General features: G+C 49.1%; 1 protein-coding gene and 1 non-coding gene across 2 annotated transcripts in view; one reads left to right on the top strand and one right to left on the bottom strand.

Moving 5' to 3' along the window:
- LOC135889397 (zinc finger protein 208-like) overlaps positions 1 to 16,265 on the top strand; it is a 685,678-nt gene that overhangs the window by 316,524 nt on the left and 352,889 nt on the right.
- TRNAK-UUU (transfer RNA lysine (anticodon UUU)) lies at positions 14,096 to 14,168 on the bottom strand. The gene has a single exon. It is a non-coding gene; the product is annotated as a tRNA-Lys (tRNA).

Raw genomic sequence — 16,265 nt, 5'->3', positions numbered from 1 at the left:
TTCTATGGAGCCAGGTGCAGGACTTTGGCAGGGAGGCTTAAGCATGGGGGATTGGGGTGCAGCGGATGGGCCAGCTGTCTAGGTGAGGAGTTTTAGTCGCACTGAGGCACAGGATGGAGGAGGAGGAGGAATCCTGCTGATGGGCAGTGGCTGTGGAGAAAAAGAGGAAGGGTTCCTGGGACTTCCCCCTCGCCCCTTTTACCTGCCTGCTTGCTCTTGTGGTGGAAGGGGGCAGATGCTCTCAGGAAGCCTGTTTTGTTAGTTCCCTGTGGGGCAACTGGCATTGGCCACTGTCAGAGGACAGGATACTGGGCTAGATGGACCTTTGGTCTGACCCAGTCTGGCCGTTCTTATGGGGTTTGCCAACGTCACCTATGGATCTTCTCTTTGTGTCTCTGAATGCTCTACAGGGCTGCATAAGCTGCAGCAAGTTTCTGGTCTTGGGTTCAATCTTGAGAAACAGGATTGTAGGCGAGGCATGGAGTCAAAGGGTATCATGCCTGACAGCCAGCAGACGTGCAGGTCACGGACAATGAGCCCAGGACAACTGGTAAAAGTGGTGCATGAATGAGCCCAAACTAGAAGGTTTCTTGTTGGCCTCAAAAGGTAGTTGCTCAAAGGGAGCCATCTGGTGTGATGAAAAGAGTGACCCACGTATGGACTCGACTAGCTTGGGGAGTCTTTGCACTGGGGGGGTTGGGAGGTTTAATATGTGGTTGGGAGAATTCCACATCCGTAAAAATCTCACCCCTGGGTTTGTAATGTCAGGCTCCAGCAAGCAAGTCCCTCTATGTGTGAAGGGAGGGGCTGTGAGGGGGAGGGTCCATGTGGGTGTCAGTGTGAGGGGAGGGGCTGTGAGGGGGCGAGTCCATGTGGGTGTCAATGTGAGGGGGAGAGGCTGTGAGGGGGAGGGTCCATGAGGTGTCAGTGTGAGTGGCAGGAGTGTAAGGGGGAGGGCTATGGAGTGTCTCTGTGAGGGGAGGGGATGCAAGGGGGAGGGTTCATGGGAATGTCAGTGTGAGCGGGAGGGGCTGTGAGGATATAGTCACCTCCAGGCAGCAGGAGCCCCCCTGACTTGGGGGTTTACTTCCCCCTCCCACCAGGTGCTTTGGAGGGCCCTAGAGCCCAGCATGGAGTTGCTATCCCTGCAGGGTCCCTGGGAGTCACAAAGGGGTGATGTGTGGTTACTGCCCCAGCTGTTTTGGGGTGGGGGATTGGAGCCCCTGGAACAGCCCTGTGGGGACTCAGCCCTGTGGGGAATTCACTGTCTGGAAAAGCACGTCTAGGAATGGGGATTCCCAGCTGCATTACAGTGGCATGAAGGAGAAGAAAGAGTTAACGCTTTAGGAAAGTCTGGGTGCGATGGATGTGAAGGAGGGTGCCCAGCTCTCAATCTGCAGTACAGCCAACCCCAAACGTTCAAAAACCCTGAGTCAGGCTCACCAAAAATCATGAGATTGGCTTTAAAATCAGGAGACTGTGAAAAAATAATAGATTTGGGAATCTTTTTATTTGCCTTCTGCTTGATGAGCCTTTAGAGCGCACTGGGGTGACATTTTGAATCTTTCTCCACAGCCACAAGGGCTAGAAACATACTGTGTCTTTAAGAGCTAAGGCTGAAATCATCACATCTCCACTTGACTCCAGGAGCTGGGGCTTTAAGGAAAACAATAACTCTCATAAGACTCAAGGCAAAATCATGAGAGTTGGCAGCACAGAGTCGGATTGAGTCTTTATTCTCCGGGATTCCCTGGAGCAGGGGGTTCCCAACCTTTTTCTTTCTGTGGCCCCCGCCCAACATGATATAAACCTCCACAGCCCACCTATGCCACAACAACTGTTTTTCTGCATGTCCAGTCGGTTAAAAACCAGGGCTATCGTTAGGGGTGTCATGGTCAAAGACACCCAGGCATTGATTTTAGTTCACAGACTCAAGCCTGAGGCCAGTTTATTGCAATACATACCAATGCATTGGGGTAGCAATCCGAAGAATGCCACCCCTAGGTCAGCGCGCAGGCTGCCTTTATTCCGTCAAACTGCAAGCACAGTACAAATTATACGTCATTTGCGAGAAATTAATGTTGGGGCCTGCCCCCCTATTCCCGGCACCTTCCTTATTATTTTACGAGAATTGGGTACATATTAGGTAAGGGGTCACTTGGTGTTTTCCGTTAGGGGTGTTACTTGGCATCAATTTAGGGGTATTTCTCATCAGAGTACATATTATTTTTCCGGGGTTTTACGGTTATGGGCATAGGTGGTTGTCACAGGACACCCAAAGAAGATATATGATTGGCTAATTTTGCAGATAGCTGGAACTACAGGAGAAGTTGGCCTTTGCAAAGCAATTTCTTCATATAAGTGGTTATTATATTTCATCAGCCATGAACATATTTCATTAGTGCTGCTGCTGGGGTTTTTATTCTTTCCCTCCTTGCCCCTCCCCTCCCTCCTCTGGTCATGACCCTTGACCGAGTTTGGCAGGGAATTGTACAGCTTAGTCTTGTTCAGGCCCTGGCCTGTACTGCCTTTTGTAAGGGCAGTCAGTATATCGAGCCTCTGTCAGAGAGCCTGATTTTGGGCCTTCGGTGTTACTTTGGCTGTCATAAAGAAGGCCCCCCAGTTCTTTTTCCCCCACAATTTCCCTCCTTTGATGCCATGTAGGCATCATTATCGTAATTTGCTAAAAGGGCCATAGTGCAGTACCCAGACTTAGTTTCTTGTACTGGAGGATTTGACACTAAGGTGACTTATTTTTGGGTCTGAGGGGGAATACAGTGTGGTTTTGGGGATATCTATGGGGAAAAGAAGGGTTTGGGGTGGAGGTTGAACCTGTAGCTGGGGTAAACGACATACCTTGCAAAGTCAGCAGAGGGTGGTGATTAATAAACAGCAACAGATTGCAAGAATTATACCAGCTAGTATTTTTACACTAAGGAAGTGAAGAAGCTGGGCGTGGCTTGGGTGATTTCTTTAGAGGCAAAACACAAAACTTTGTGGGAAAAACATAGGGTACCCACCCAGTAGGCAGTCTGAAATGCTTTGGCCTCTTTGTTGTATTCGACCTCTATTACATGCATTTGGTCTTGGAGGTGAGATATGTTGGAGAAGAGGGGAAAATAGAAAAGTTAAATTTAAGAAGCGGTTTGGGATCAGGGAAGTCCAATTGAAGGTAAGAGGGACGACTGGGTGGAGGGTTACATAGATTTGGGGATTAGCAGGCCATGTGATAAAGCGGCTACCCTGTGCAGTGGTTAAGTTAAGGTGAAAGGGGAGAGGGATGTGGGGATTTGATGGCAGGGCGCAACTATTTTTTTTTTTTTTTACTAAATAGGAGTTTTTTTTCTGGGGCCTTACCTACTGCTTCTCCTTTCCAACAGACTGTATTAAAGATGTTGAGTATTTCCCCAGGGTGCAGCTTGCGGAGACAAAACAACTGTGGGGGTTCCAAGGGCCACAAGGACCACAAGGTTCCGATTCCCACCCAGACGGGTTGAGCAGCGAAACCATGGGGAGTGGTGATAAAATGGCTAGGTCCGTGGGGTGGCTTGACTTCCCATATCTGCCGGCTGACAACCCAGTCCCATAGACAGCCCACCCAGGGCCCCAGCAAAAGTAAGTGCACTGGGGCCCAGGTGCCATTGACAGGTCCCGAAGCCTGGAAAGAGCATTTTGAGGAGTTGCAGGCCCATCCTGATAATGTCCACGTATGCCTCCATTTCCATAGCTCGGGTGGCACTCCTGCAGTAGTGTTAAGGGCTTTGGGCCATCACTGACTAAGGACATCGCCTCGCATTTATGCTAAGAGACCATTAAAGAAATCCTGCATTTGGCTACAAGCTGCAAGAGGGTCTGGGTTGTGGTTCCCAGTCCTGACAGGGCTGGGTCCTTATATTTGTATGGGTGTTGGTTAACCCTGCCTCAGTAAGGAGGCCTGATGCCCTTTCCAAATTTCCCAGGCGTTGTTTATGGTTTTGGGCCTTGTCTATTGTCCAGATAGCGGCTGCTTCAGTTAGACCATGCAAGGCCCCTTCCAGCAAGCCTCTCTTTCTTCGAAAATTCTTTTACTGCACAAGCTGGGCTAACCGAATGGCCGCTCCTTGGGAACAATTGGGGTATTGGGTAGTTATTTGGAAGGCAGAGAGGGGAAATGAGAAAGTGGTGGTTCCCATAGTAGCATTTAGCACAATCCACCGTTGGAAATGATAATTCCGTCGGTAGGGTGTGCTATACCACATTTGTTGTTCCGAGACTTGATTTGTATGGGAATTGGAGAAGATATGAGGGGGAGTAGCTGGGGAGTGGGGATTGTGACGATGGGCTATGAGGCAGTCATGTAGAGTAGGGGTATATTGCAATATGATACAGGCTAAATTGGAGGCTACTGATTGGCTAAGATTTAGAAAAATATTACTTTTTCCCCTCCCCACCCCAAGTTCGTTAAGGAGGAGAGGCTGAGGAATATTAAAAGTTTTATCTTCAGGTAGTTTTGGCTAGCTTCCGCAAGCTATTCTTCGAGATTTCGTAGTCTTAGTTCACTTAGCTGTCCGGCAATGAGGCTGCAAGGGAGGGGTTACTAGCACAATCACCTTGCTTGGTTGGAGGCTTTATTATGTCCTCAGGTGGAGAAGTTGTTTTCTTAGCAAGATCCAAAGGCTCAGTGGGTTTGTCAGCGGACAAAGGAGAGGTTACCAGCTTTTTACCTTGTCCCTCACTTCTGTCATCCAGAAGGAGCAACAACGCCAGAAGGAAAGGTAGACCGATCAGTCGAAGAGCCATTTCAATAAGAAACATGGGCGGGTAGTCAATTCTCAGTACTTTACAGCGGTGTTGATAATTAACAGGGCTTGATAAGAGTCCCTTAGCATGGGGCCAGGGCAGTTCTTTGCTGATGGACCTCTATGTAGACCCAGTCTTCTGGTTTCAGTGAGTGACAGGACTGCTGTATATAAAAAGACCTAACACATTTCGTTAGTGCCTGACTATTGTGTAATTTATTAAACGACTGTTTATTTGAGCCAGGGCCAGCAGGGCACTGCCGGTAGTCGCATCGGGCGATTCTGTTAGAAATTTATGAAAGCTGAGTTCAGTCTTTTGGTGTAGAGTGGTCTTTAAAAAGCATTTGGCCATATTGGTCAAGCTGCACATAACTGGTTACAGTCTGTTTAGGTATGCCAAATTGTGATACAAAATTCCTAAACCAAGCTTTACAACAGCTCCGGCAAACCAAGAAACATCTTTGCCCAAACTGTTGCAGCAACCCGTCCAAGAACCCTTACCATTTTCCTGGCTTTGTCTGCCCTGCTGCAGCCACAACTTTGGTTTTATTTAAAACAATTTAAATTTTGTAAAGCATTAAGTTACTTTAAGGATTAAATGCTAAATACCAAAATTAAACAACACTAGTTTACTTTGTTTGGCAAAAGTATTTGTTTGGTTTTATAACCCCAAAACAACACCAATTTATTTTAAACTTATAAAACAAAAATTATACACACCAGGAGTGTTAACAAATTTAACTAACTTTTTTATAGTTAAATGATTTCACCTATATAACCTCTTGCCTGGATTATTTACAGACGGTCCCAAAGGAATGGCTGCAAAGAAACCAAGAATTTTTTATAATACCTTTTTCTTTTATAATACCTTCTTTTAACATTTACGTAGTGTTACTGCTTAATTTTTTTCAGTAACTACAGAGTTAACTTTTTTACTTTCTTTCTTTTAACTTCCTTAAATTGTGGCTGCCTGCTTGTTTGGGCCGGATCCTTTTTTCCTTTTTTTTGCTGGTTCACTTTTTTTTCCCCCATGGGCACAGGCATTGTTTTACTACCAATTCAGCAAGGAGGGTGGGCTTTTATTGGCTAACCCCCCTTGTAGGAGAGGATTAATTATTTAACAAAGCAATTGCTATTATACATAAAGAATGGTTAAACAACACTAGAACACTGCAGTAAGCCTTGGTCTCTCTTCCAGGCGAGACCAACTGCCCAAGCCTCCTTATCCAGGTGAGGCCAATTCCTCAACACTCACACCAATGGGGAAGGTTTATGAGGGAGGTCCTCGCACACCCTCCTCTGGCAAAGGGCACCAGCTCGTCCTTTAAAGGAACGAGGTAGGATACTCTGCTGCCTTTGGAACGGTGAGCGATTTCCAGGGGGTCCCCTTCTTTCTGAGCGAGGGGAGGGAGCTTACGGCTCCCAGAGGAGTAAGACCGGGGTAAGGTTTCGGTCGGAAGTCAGTCACACAGAGGGTTAGGAGGGACACGGTCCCCGCACACCCCTCCCTTGGCAGAGAGCACTGGCCCGCCTTCAAGAGGATGGGATGGGTTACTCTACTGTTCAGGAGTACGTGGGCGGTTTCCCAGGGCCCCCTCGCTCTCTGAGCAAGGAGGGATGCAATCATCACTTAATGAACAGGAAAGGATGGGGACCCTCACGACCCTCAGTCACACAACACACCTAATCCAGGATCTTTACTACGACAGTCCCCACCGGTCCACACAGCCTATTTGCTGGTGGGAGTCCTGCCAATCCCCGGGCCGCAGTCCTCACCGGTCCACACAGCCTATTGCTGGTGGGAGTCCTGCCTGCCCCTTCGGCTGCTCCGGGATTCCCTGGACTCCGCCCTACCCACAGTAGGTTCCAGGGAGTGGATTCCGCCCCCCTACTCACGATGGGGTCCACTTTCCCGGGGTCCCTCAGCAGCCTGTCCTTCACCCTCTGGGGGGACCAGTCCCCAAAAGATGAGGCATACAAAGCTGACTAAGACAAAGTAGAAAACAACCAATGCAAAGCAAAGGAACTTAACGTATTCCTTGTCCTCATCGGGTATTAGCACATAATAAACAAATTTCCCGTCCTCCTGGGACCAAACGTCTTCCCCATTCTTATCGAGATCAGAAACCTTAATCTACACTCTCTCACGCTGTCCGTGCACAGCCCCTCCCTTAATAGGATAGTGAGCTATGCCCGGACATAGGGAGAAGGCATCAAATGTCTCCTTCTTAGTCTGTCTACCCCTAATCCTCGGGCCTTTCCACCCGAGTTGCAGCAACCACCCTAGAGTCAGTGACGGTTTCCTTTATGTCCTGGAGAGATCACCCAGCCTATTCAGCCTCTGTTCCTGCCTGAATAATTTCCTGTCATCCAAAACTTGTTTTTATACTGGGCTGGCACTCTAAAAGTGTTTAACTGCCAGACGGATGTCCCAGTAATTTCACCGAGGCTGTCCCAAGGAAACCGTTGGGTCTAAGACCCTCATGTACACACAACACAAAACAGACAGTTCCCGACGCCCTCCCCTAACTTATAGCCTAAGTAAACAATGATAGAGATAGCACAGCATGATGCAAGAAATTAAACAGACAAGTTACAGAACGGACACACACAAAACGAGCAGGCGTCAGGCAAATGAGTCTAGCCTCAAAAGATTTGGATCACAGCGTGCCCTTACCTGAACCCAGAGCCTATGGGCAGCTCCCCACCGAAGCCCAAATAGAGACAAGGGTCTCTTACCTGGCACCTGGGATCGGTGTGGAAGCGGTCCACGGTCCGGTGGGACATCGAGTGAATCCAGGACGAGCCCCCAAATTGTCATGGTCAAAGACACCCAGGCATTGATTTTAGTTCACAGACTCAAGCCTGAGGCCAGTTTATTGCAATACATACCAATGCATTGGGGTAGCAATCCGAAGAATGCCACCCCTAGGTCAGCGTGCAGACTGCCTTTATTCCATCAAACTGCAAGCACAGTACAAATTATACATCATTTGCGAGAAATTAATGTTGGGGCCTGCCCCCCTATTCCCAGCACCTTCCTTATTATTTTATGAGAATTGGGTACATATTAGGTAAGGGGTCACTTGGTGTTTTCCATTAGGGGTGTTACTTGGCATCAATTTAGGGGTATTTCTCGTCAGAGTACATATTATTTTTCCGGGGTTTTACGGTTATGGGCATAGGGGGTTGTCACAGGACGCCCAAAGAGGCTACAGGAGAAATTGGCCTTTGCAAAGCAATTTCTTCATATAAGTGGTTATTATATTTCATCAGCCATGAACATATTTCATTAGTGCTGCTGCTGGGGTTTTTATTCTTTCCCTCCTTGCCCCTCCCCTCCCTCCTCTGGTCATGACCCTTGACCGAGTTTGGCAGGGAATTGTACAGCTTAGTCTTGTTCAGGCCCTGGCCTGTACTGCCTTTTGTAAGGGCAGTCAGTATATCAAGCCTCTGTCAGAGAGCCTGATTTTGGGCCTTCGGTGTTACTTTGGCTGTCATAAAGAAGGCCCCCCTGTTCTCTTTTTCCCACAGGGGGTAGCCAGCAGAGCAATTGTGCAGGGCCCCACAACAGAGGGGCCCCCATGAAGTTAAGTTGCTTTGGCTTCAGTCCCAGGCAGCAGGACTCAGATTTCAGCTTTCTGCCCTGAGCCCCAGTGAGTCTAACACCAGCCCTGCTTTCTGGTTTATTTTGGCAGACCCCCCCCCCCTGAAACCTGCTTGCTGCCCCCCAGGGGTCTCCGGACCCCTGGCTGAGAACCACTGCCCTGGAGCTTTGTCTAGAAGGAGGGAGCAAATCTGCTGCCTTTCCTGATGGCTGAACTCAGGCCCTTAGAGTGGGATATTCCTGCACTGCCAGCTACACAAGGAAAGCTCCCTGAGCAGCTGCCTGTCCTCAGGGACAGTCTAAGCCTGTAGGGCCCCGGGGGGCAATGAAGCAGCTGGGTCAGGCTGGGAACCTTCATTCCCAGAGAACTGCCCTGGCTCCTTTCTCAGCATCAAAGAAGTCAATTCCCCCCACCGCTGATGAATCAGCCTGGAGCTACGTGCAGAGCTGGGGATTTCTCCTTTCACTCCTGCTGGGGGCATTTCTTGCATAGCATTCGGAACTCAACTGGGGGAACCAGCCTTTCAGAACAGAAAGCTCACATTCAGACTACATCTTTATTTACAATATCCTGGTGTCACCATCGATAACATGGCTTGTTCAGCTTGGTGGGATCCCAAGGGTAAAAGTAACCAGCTCTTCAAATCCAAGAGCATGGAGATAAATCACCTCTCAGAGTCAATATGGGGTAATCAATAGGCAGACGGCGGGCAAAATCACTTTTGAATGGACCCCAAAATCTTTTTATTTACCTATTATTATCATCATTATTGTTATTTTTTATTATTATTTATGCTGGAGTCTGGACCTCGACTAGACCTTAACCAACAATTTTGGACCTTGACAAAAAATAATGGATTACCCCTAAGAACGGGGTTGTGTTACATTCCTTATGTCCTGGCGCCATCTTGTGGCCATTTCTTTTCCCTCCTTTCGGTGAAAAGCTTTGGTATTTGTGTAGAAACTTTATTTCAGAGAGATCCAGGAGCGGGGGCTGCCTGCATGTACCAAGCACCCACTAGATTAGAAGGAGACAGACAAACACCCTTGAGATGAGGCAGCCGTCCCTGTAAAAAAAAATCATCTCCCTTCTTCACTTGAGTGACAGCCTCAATCGTTCCTTATCCGGGCAGAGCCCAGGGATTGGCATCAGCAGCAACAAAACCATGTGTAAGTAGCAGGAAACAACCCAAAATGTGCTTTAAAAGGAGCTGTCTCCTTCCTTCTGGGGTGAAAATTTGTCATTATGGTCATTAATTTTCATTTCCCTTCTCTGAGGGTGTAGAATCATAGAATATCAGGGTTGGAAGGGACCTCAGAAGGTCATTTAGTCCAACCTGTTGCTCAAAGCAGGACTAATCCCCAGACAGATTTTTGCCCCGGATCCCTAAATGGTCTCCTCAAGGATTGAACTCATAACCCTGGGTTTAACAAGCCAATGCTCAAACCCCTGAGCTATCCCTCCCCTGCAGAGATGGGGTTGGTACTACCTCAGGCTGGGATGTAGAGCCCATGTCCCCATCTGTCAGTCACTCTGGGAACCTGTCTCTGGTCACAGGGGACAGGCAGCCAGCTCCTTAGCTCTGTGGGGGCGGGGGGGGGTGAGTCATTTGACAAGCATAAGTGGCACATAGGAGAGGTACTTTTGCCAGAAGCATTGGTGATATATTGGTGCGCATAGCTACCTTCTAAGCAGTTGACCTGGGTTTGATTCCCAGTCAATGCAATGATGTGATGTTTTCTCTACTGGGAATTGGTTAAATTTCAGTTACATTATATCAGTTTATTAATGGAATGAGAGAATTAATGTCCCAAATCCCAGCAGGTCAGTGGTAGAAGAAAGGGGTGGGACTATATGGTGAGCTGTTGGAGTCATCCTTGTATTACAAAGTTTGGTTTATTTTTTTAAAAAAATTTCCTTTACTTTCCTCTCCCTTTTAGACTCAGGGCCTTTAAGGTCAGAAGGGACCAGTGTAATCATCTAGTCCGACCTGCTGCACCTTGCAGACCAAAAGACCCCACCCACCCACTCCTGTAATAGACCCCACTGGGAGGGGAGGCAGCTCTGTGCACTGCCCCTGCCCCAGGTAGCGCATGGAGGCCCTCTGCTCCCCTCCCCCATTGGGTGTGCAGAGATGTGCCAGCAGCACTAAGGTGGCTCCCTGCCCACTCTACTTCCGTCCCTCTGTGCTGCTCCCAGAAGTGGCTGGCATGTCCCGGCATCCCCTGGGGCAGCGGGAGTGTCTCCATGCACTGCCCCTGCCCCAAGTACCAACTCCGCAGCTCCCATTGGCCAGGAACTGCAGCCAATGGGAGCTCTGGGGGCAGTGCCTGCAGGCAGCGGCTCACGGAGACCCCCTGGCCCCACCCATCTAGGAGCTGCTGCCGAGGGGCTGTGTGTACCGGTCACTTTGGGAGCTGCACTGCCCAGGGTAAGCACCACCCCTCCTACATCCCAACCCCCTACCCCAGCGCAGAGCCCGCACCCCACACCCAAATTTCCTCCCATAGCTTTGCTTGTCTTCCTTTCACCCAGAACCATCCTTCTTCTCCTGGGCTGCAAGTAGCCATCCCTGGGAAGCCAAGAGGAAGGCACAGGATTCTACCTCCCAGCAGCCAACTGCACCTCCCCAGGCTTTGCAGAACGAATGGTGGCACTCTACTTACCCCACTTAGCTGCACTGAGGCACTCAGCTTCTGCTGTGCCTTCCTCAGCATGACTTTCCTCTTTTGCCCCATTCCTGCCTTACTTCCTCTTTTGGCAAGTCACGTGAAGGAGGCCAGCAGGAAGAGCCGGCCTCCATAGGCCAACCTCCAAGGGCAGAGGAGGCCAAGCCACAAGGCTTCAAAAGGTGACTGGCCTAGATCCTCAAACCTGGAGAAAGTGGTGGCAGCCCTTCGATACGATAGGAAAAAGACCCAAAAATTGAGACTGTCCCTATAAAATCGGGACATCTGGTCACCCAAGCTGAAAAGTCCTAGTCTCTTTAATCTCTCCTCATATGGGACCCGTTCCAAACCCTAATCATTTTAGTTGCCCTTCTCTGAACCTTTTATAATGCCAGTATATATTTTTTGAAATGAGGAGACCACATCTGTATGCAGTATTCAAGATGTGAGTGTAGCATGGATTTATATAAGGGCAATAGATATTTTCCATTGTATTCTCTATCCTTTTTTTAATGATTCCTAACATCCTGTTTGCTTTTTTTGACTGCTGCTGCACATTGTGTAGTCGTCTTCAGAGAACTATCCATGATGACTCCAAGATCTCTTTCCTGATTAGTTGTAGCTAAATTAGCCCCCATCATATTGTATGTATAGTTGGGGTTATTTTTTCCAATGTGCATTACTTGACATTTATCCACATTAAATTTCATTTGCCATTTTGTTGCTCAGTCACTTAGTTTTGTGAGATGTCTTTGAAGTTCTTCACAGTCCACATTGGTCTTAAATCTCTTGAGCAGTTTAGTATCGTCTGCAAACTTTGCCACCTCACTGTTTACCCCTTTCTCCAGATCATTTATGAATAAGTTGAATAGGATTGGTCCTAGGACTGACCATTGGAGAACACCACTAGTTACCCCTCTCCATTCTGAACACACTGATGGGTGAACCTGGAGAAAGTGGTGGCAGCCCTTCGATAGGTCAGCTGGTAGAGCAAAGGACTAGAGCCAGCACTCAGGAAGTCATCCTTATGTCACCCTTCTGACTCCAGCTTGAAGGAGAGCTTCTTTTTCCCCCCCTTCCTGAGAAAGAGCAAGAGAAGAAAGAAAGGTCAGGTGGGCCAACTCAGTGCACAAGTCCACGCTGTCTTTTCTTCCTTGGGAGCCCAAAAAGAGGGACTCATGACAGATAAAGGCACTGCTGTGTTTCCAGAAAACAGGCCACCGCTGCACACACGGGGATCAAAGAGTATGCCAAAGCCTGGGGTTGAACCAGTGACCCTCTAAACTTTCAGTCTAATGCTCTCCCAACTGAGTTATTTTAGCACCTGAAGGGCACTTTTTTGGCTTCCTGCTTCTCTGTCCGGCATGTTTTTGTCAGCCATGGCACACAAAAAGGGCATCATTGCGAGCGCCCATGAAGGCAAGATGAATTTTTGCCTTTGCTCTGCACATGCCGGCCATGCACATTTGCAAATACTTTAAAGCACCTGTCAGTAAGTTCTGGGGACAGTGGCTCACCTTCAGAGGAAGCTCCCTAAAATTGGCCTGTCTCACCCAGTGGTACATTGACCTCTGTTCAGACTGAGCCAAAGGGGGGACCTCGCTGCTGTGGCCACCGCTGCTGTGAGGGCGGCCACTGTTGCGGAGGAAGCCATTCTGCAAGCACCTTCAACCTAGCCACCCACTGAAAATCCTGTAGGATGTAAGGTGGTAGTAGAAGAACATTAGGGGGGGGCTTCCTAATTTCCTCCCCCTTCTGCCACCATTGGCCATCCCATACCCAGTGCTGCATCCAGTGGGGTAAAAAAATAATACGGCCATATCCAAAGAGTCAGTTGCATTCTTTGTGGTAGCCCCGCCATTCCCCTCGGAACTGACCTGACCTCCAGCTCAGCCACCCACTGAAAATTGAAAAACAAAAAAGTAGTCGTAAAAGGCTTCAAATCCCACCAGGTCCAACACCTCTTCTAATACGGCAGAAAAGCCACACTTCTCCTGACCTGGTAGGGACATGCTATTGCGCCACAAGAAGTGTAAGGCCATCGTGTTTGGTCTCAGCAGCAGTTGTGGAGCAGGGCAAAATATATAGCTGAGGAAATTCCCCGTGGCCAAAAGATAGGTCTTGAGCATCACAAATTTGTAGGCTAATGACAAGGTCCAATTACGCCACCAGCTGAACCATTCTTCACAGGCCAGCAACTGCTTCTCCCAGTTTGCTTTATCCACCCTGTCCCCGACCGAACGCTAGAAGGCCCAGCTCATCAACCTGCCCACTCTTGCAGCCCTCCTCTTCCACCCTGACTGATAGGGAGGAGGATTAATCCTCCCTCCCTTAGGCCCGCCCTTCAGCATTCCTGGGGAACACCAATGCTGCCCTAGTGACTTTGGGCCAGTAGGTCAACCAATAGGGCTGCCTCCTAGACCAGGCTGCAGCACAGCTTCAGGACTGAGAGGAAATGCAGCTCACATCCCTATCTACAGGACTCCAGGCACGGCCAGCCTTCTCGATCAAATGTCCACTCTTGCACTTAACTCACAACAGCTAGCGGGCAAAAGACAGGCTCCCAAGTCATTTGAGAAAGCAAGATGAAGCTTTGGAAATCCCAGTATGGTTAGCTGGCAACCAAAGGACCCCAAGGTCCCACTGAGACTTGAACTTACATTGCAGGATTCAAAGCCCTGAGTGATAGCCCTTACCCCATAGGGCAGACAGGGAACAGCTTGTGTTCTGCTGACTTCCGGTGTGGAAGAGTCTGGGTGGACAATTTTCCCCTCCCTTGCTCAAGGCCTCTATGGCTTCTCTGGCCAGCCCTGTATTTGCTCAACAAGTCGGCATGCAGCGGTTTGCTGTAGATCCAGAGGCCTTTCTTCCTCCAGACTGTGAGGCAAGTGAGCATGCGAGGAAGTTGCCCCTTTGGTCCCTGGCAGTAAATGGCCCTTCCTAGGAAATCCCAAGTCCTGAAAAGGAAAAAAGTAATGTCAGGGAGAGTATTGAAAAGATGCCTCTTGAGGGAAAACACAGGAGGAAAGGATCTTTTCTTTACCTAACCAGGAACTTGAACCCTGGCCCCTCAGATTAAAAGTCTGAGGCTCTACCAACTGAGCTAGCCAGGCTCACATAGGAAAGGGGCAAGTTTGGTGCAGAAGAGAAACTAGTCAAGAAAAAGAAGGCAGGAAACAATACAGAAAACTTGCTACTCTCGCTGTCTTATCAGCCCTAGCCCCAGCCTGCTCCTCCATCCACTTCCCTGAGACCTTCTTCTTCTTTCAGTTAAATATCGGATCCAGGAGAAAACATGGTTATATAAAGCAAAACGAAATCACAGACAGAAATGCCATTGGAAATACCAAAAAAAAAAAAAAAAAAAAAAGAAGGAAAATTAAATCCCCATCACATTATGGTATCTGGGCCAATCCTTCATTGAGAGCACCTGCTAATGTCCCTATGTGCTTACGAGAAACCGATACCAATGCCTGAACATGAAACACAACTGCTCCCACTTGCTGCAGTAAGACCCTTTTCCTGCCCTCAATCAGAGACCAGAAGGACGGAATCAAGACCCATCCAGGTCCTAGAGACCAGCCCATACCCACCTCCATTCTGCTGCTGACTCACAGTGTTTTTCCACCATGGCCAGCAGTTTAAGGGCCACAGAAACCCGGTTAGCCACTATTACGGGGAACTGCCTTCATCGCTGAAGATGCTCCTCATGGCAGCTCTGCCAAAGGGGATACAATGCTATGGCATTGATTAGGCGAAGTGTATCCCATGAGCCGGAGTCGGTTGCATTCTTTGTGGTTGCCCTTCCATTCCCCTAGGGCCTGACCTGCCCTCCAGCTCAGCCACCTGCTGAAAATTGAAAAACACAAGAGTAGAGCGTAAAAGGCTTCAAAGCCCACCGTGCCCATCCCCCACATCTTGGTACTTAAAGGGCACCCATGCCATTTGCAAATACTTTAAGGCTCTTGTCAGTAAGATCTGGGGACAGTTGCTCATCTTCAGAGGAACCTCCCTAAAATAGTCCTGTCTCACCCTGTGGTACTTTGTCCTCCATACGGACCGAGCTGAAGGGGGGTCTCGCTGCTGTGGCCGACACTGCTGTAAGGTTGGCCACTGGTTCAGCTGAAATCAGTGAGGGCATTATTGGTGGACTTTGTGCTCGTAGCACAGTTTATCGCTATATTAGTGTGTATGGTCCCCAGTAAAGGTGTGAAAGGAAAGATCTCTGGAAGGAACTGGCTCCCTTCCTCTGGACCTCATGGTGTTTGGTGTTTTTTGGGGGGGGATTTTAATTGTGTCAGCCAGCCTGAGGACCGCTGGTCCTGTTTTCCCGACTATCAGAGGAAACTCTTTTATGATGAGCACTACCTGGCACAGGTCTGTAGCGAGTTCGGTTTAGAGGACGTGTTTCTCCGTAGTGGAACCAGCGGCAGGTGGGCAGTAGCCTCCTATTCCTCTGATCCAAGCTCACACCATCCGCAAATGGGTACACCTTTCTGTGGGGACAGGCCAGGAGTCGCATTGCGTGGATTTTTGTGAAAGAGCACGTCGACAACCTAGTGCAGGGTAGCACCAATGGACTGTTCCAATCATGCAGCACTCACCATGTGTCTCAATGTGGACAATTCCCTGGCCCATAGCAGAGGATATTGGAAGCTGAACACCCACAGCTTGCAAGATAAATGGGGAGGGTGGTGAGGCCTGGTGGTGTTGGCAGAACGGGAAAGCATCAGAGGGTTCTATGTCAAGCAGGGGGATTGGTGGGAGTCGGTGAAGGAGGAGTTGGCGCCTTTGTTCCAGCAGCCCAGCAAACACCTCAACGTTAAAGAATACCAATGGTGCTAAGTCCTGCAGCATTGCCTGTGGGATTTCTACAAGACCATCCAGACAGGTGAGGTAGTCAATGTGTGCCTGTACGACTGTATCAAGCGACAGCTGGGCAAGTTCCAGGAGATGAGGCTGCAGTGGGCCCTATTTGAGTGGGACCACTGAGTGAAGGAAGGGGCGGCCTCCACGGACATTTTTGCATCCTGCAGAGAACAGAGACAAAGCAAGATGATGCAGGGACTCAGGGCGGGACCCACGGATCCGGTAGTGCAGGACCACATTAGAATGCTGGCCATCATGGAGGCCTATAATGGGGAGCTGTTCCAGGGCCAGGATATTGCTCAGCAGGTGCAGGAGCAGTTTCTCTCCTTATCTGGGCACTG

The sequence above is a fragment of the Emys orbicularis genome, chromosome 15, assembly GCF_028017835.1.
Source record: "Emys orbicularis isolate rEmyOrb1 chromosome 15, rEmyOrb1.hap1, whole genome shotgun sequence".
Classification (NCBI taxonomy): Eukaryota; Metazoa; Chordata; order Testudines; family Emydidae; genus Emys; species Emys orbicularis.
This window is presented reverse-complemented; position numbering and strand designations above follow the sequence as displayed.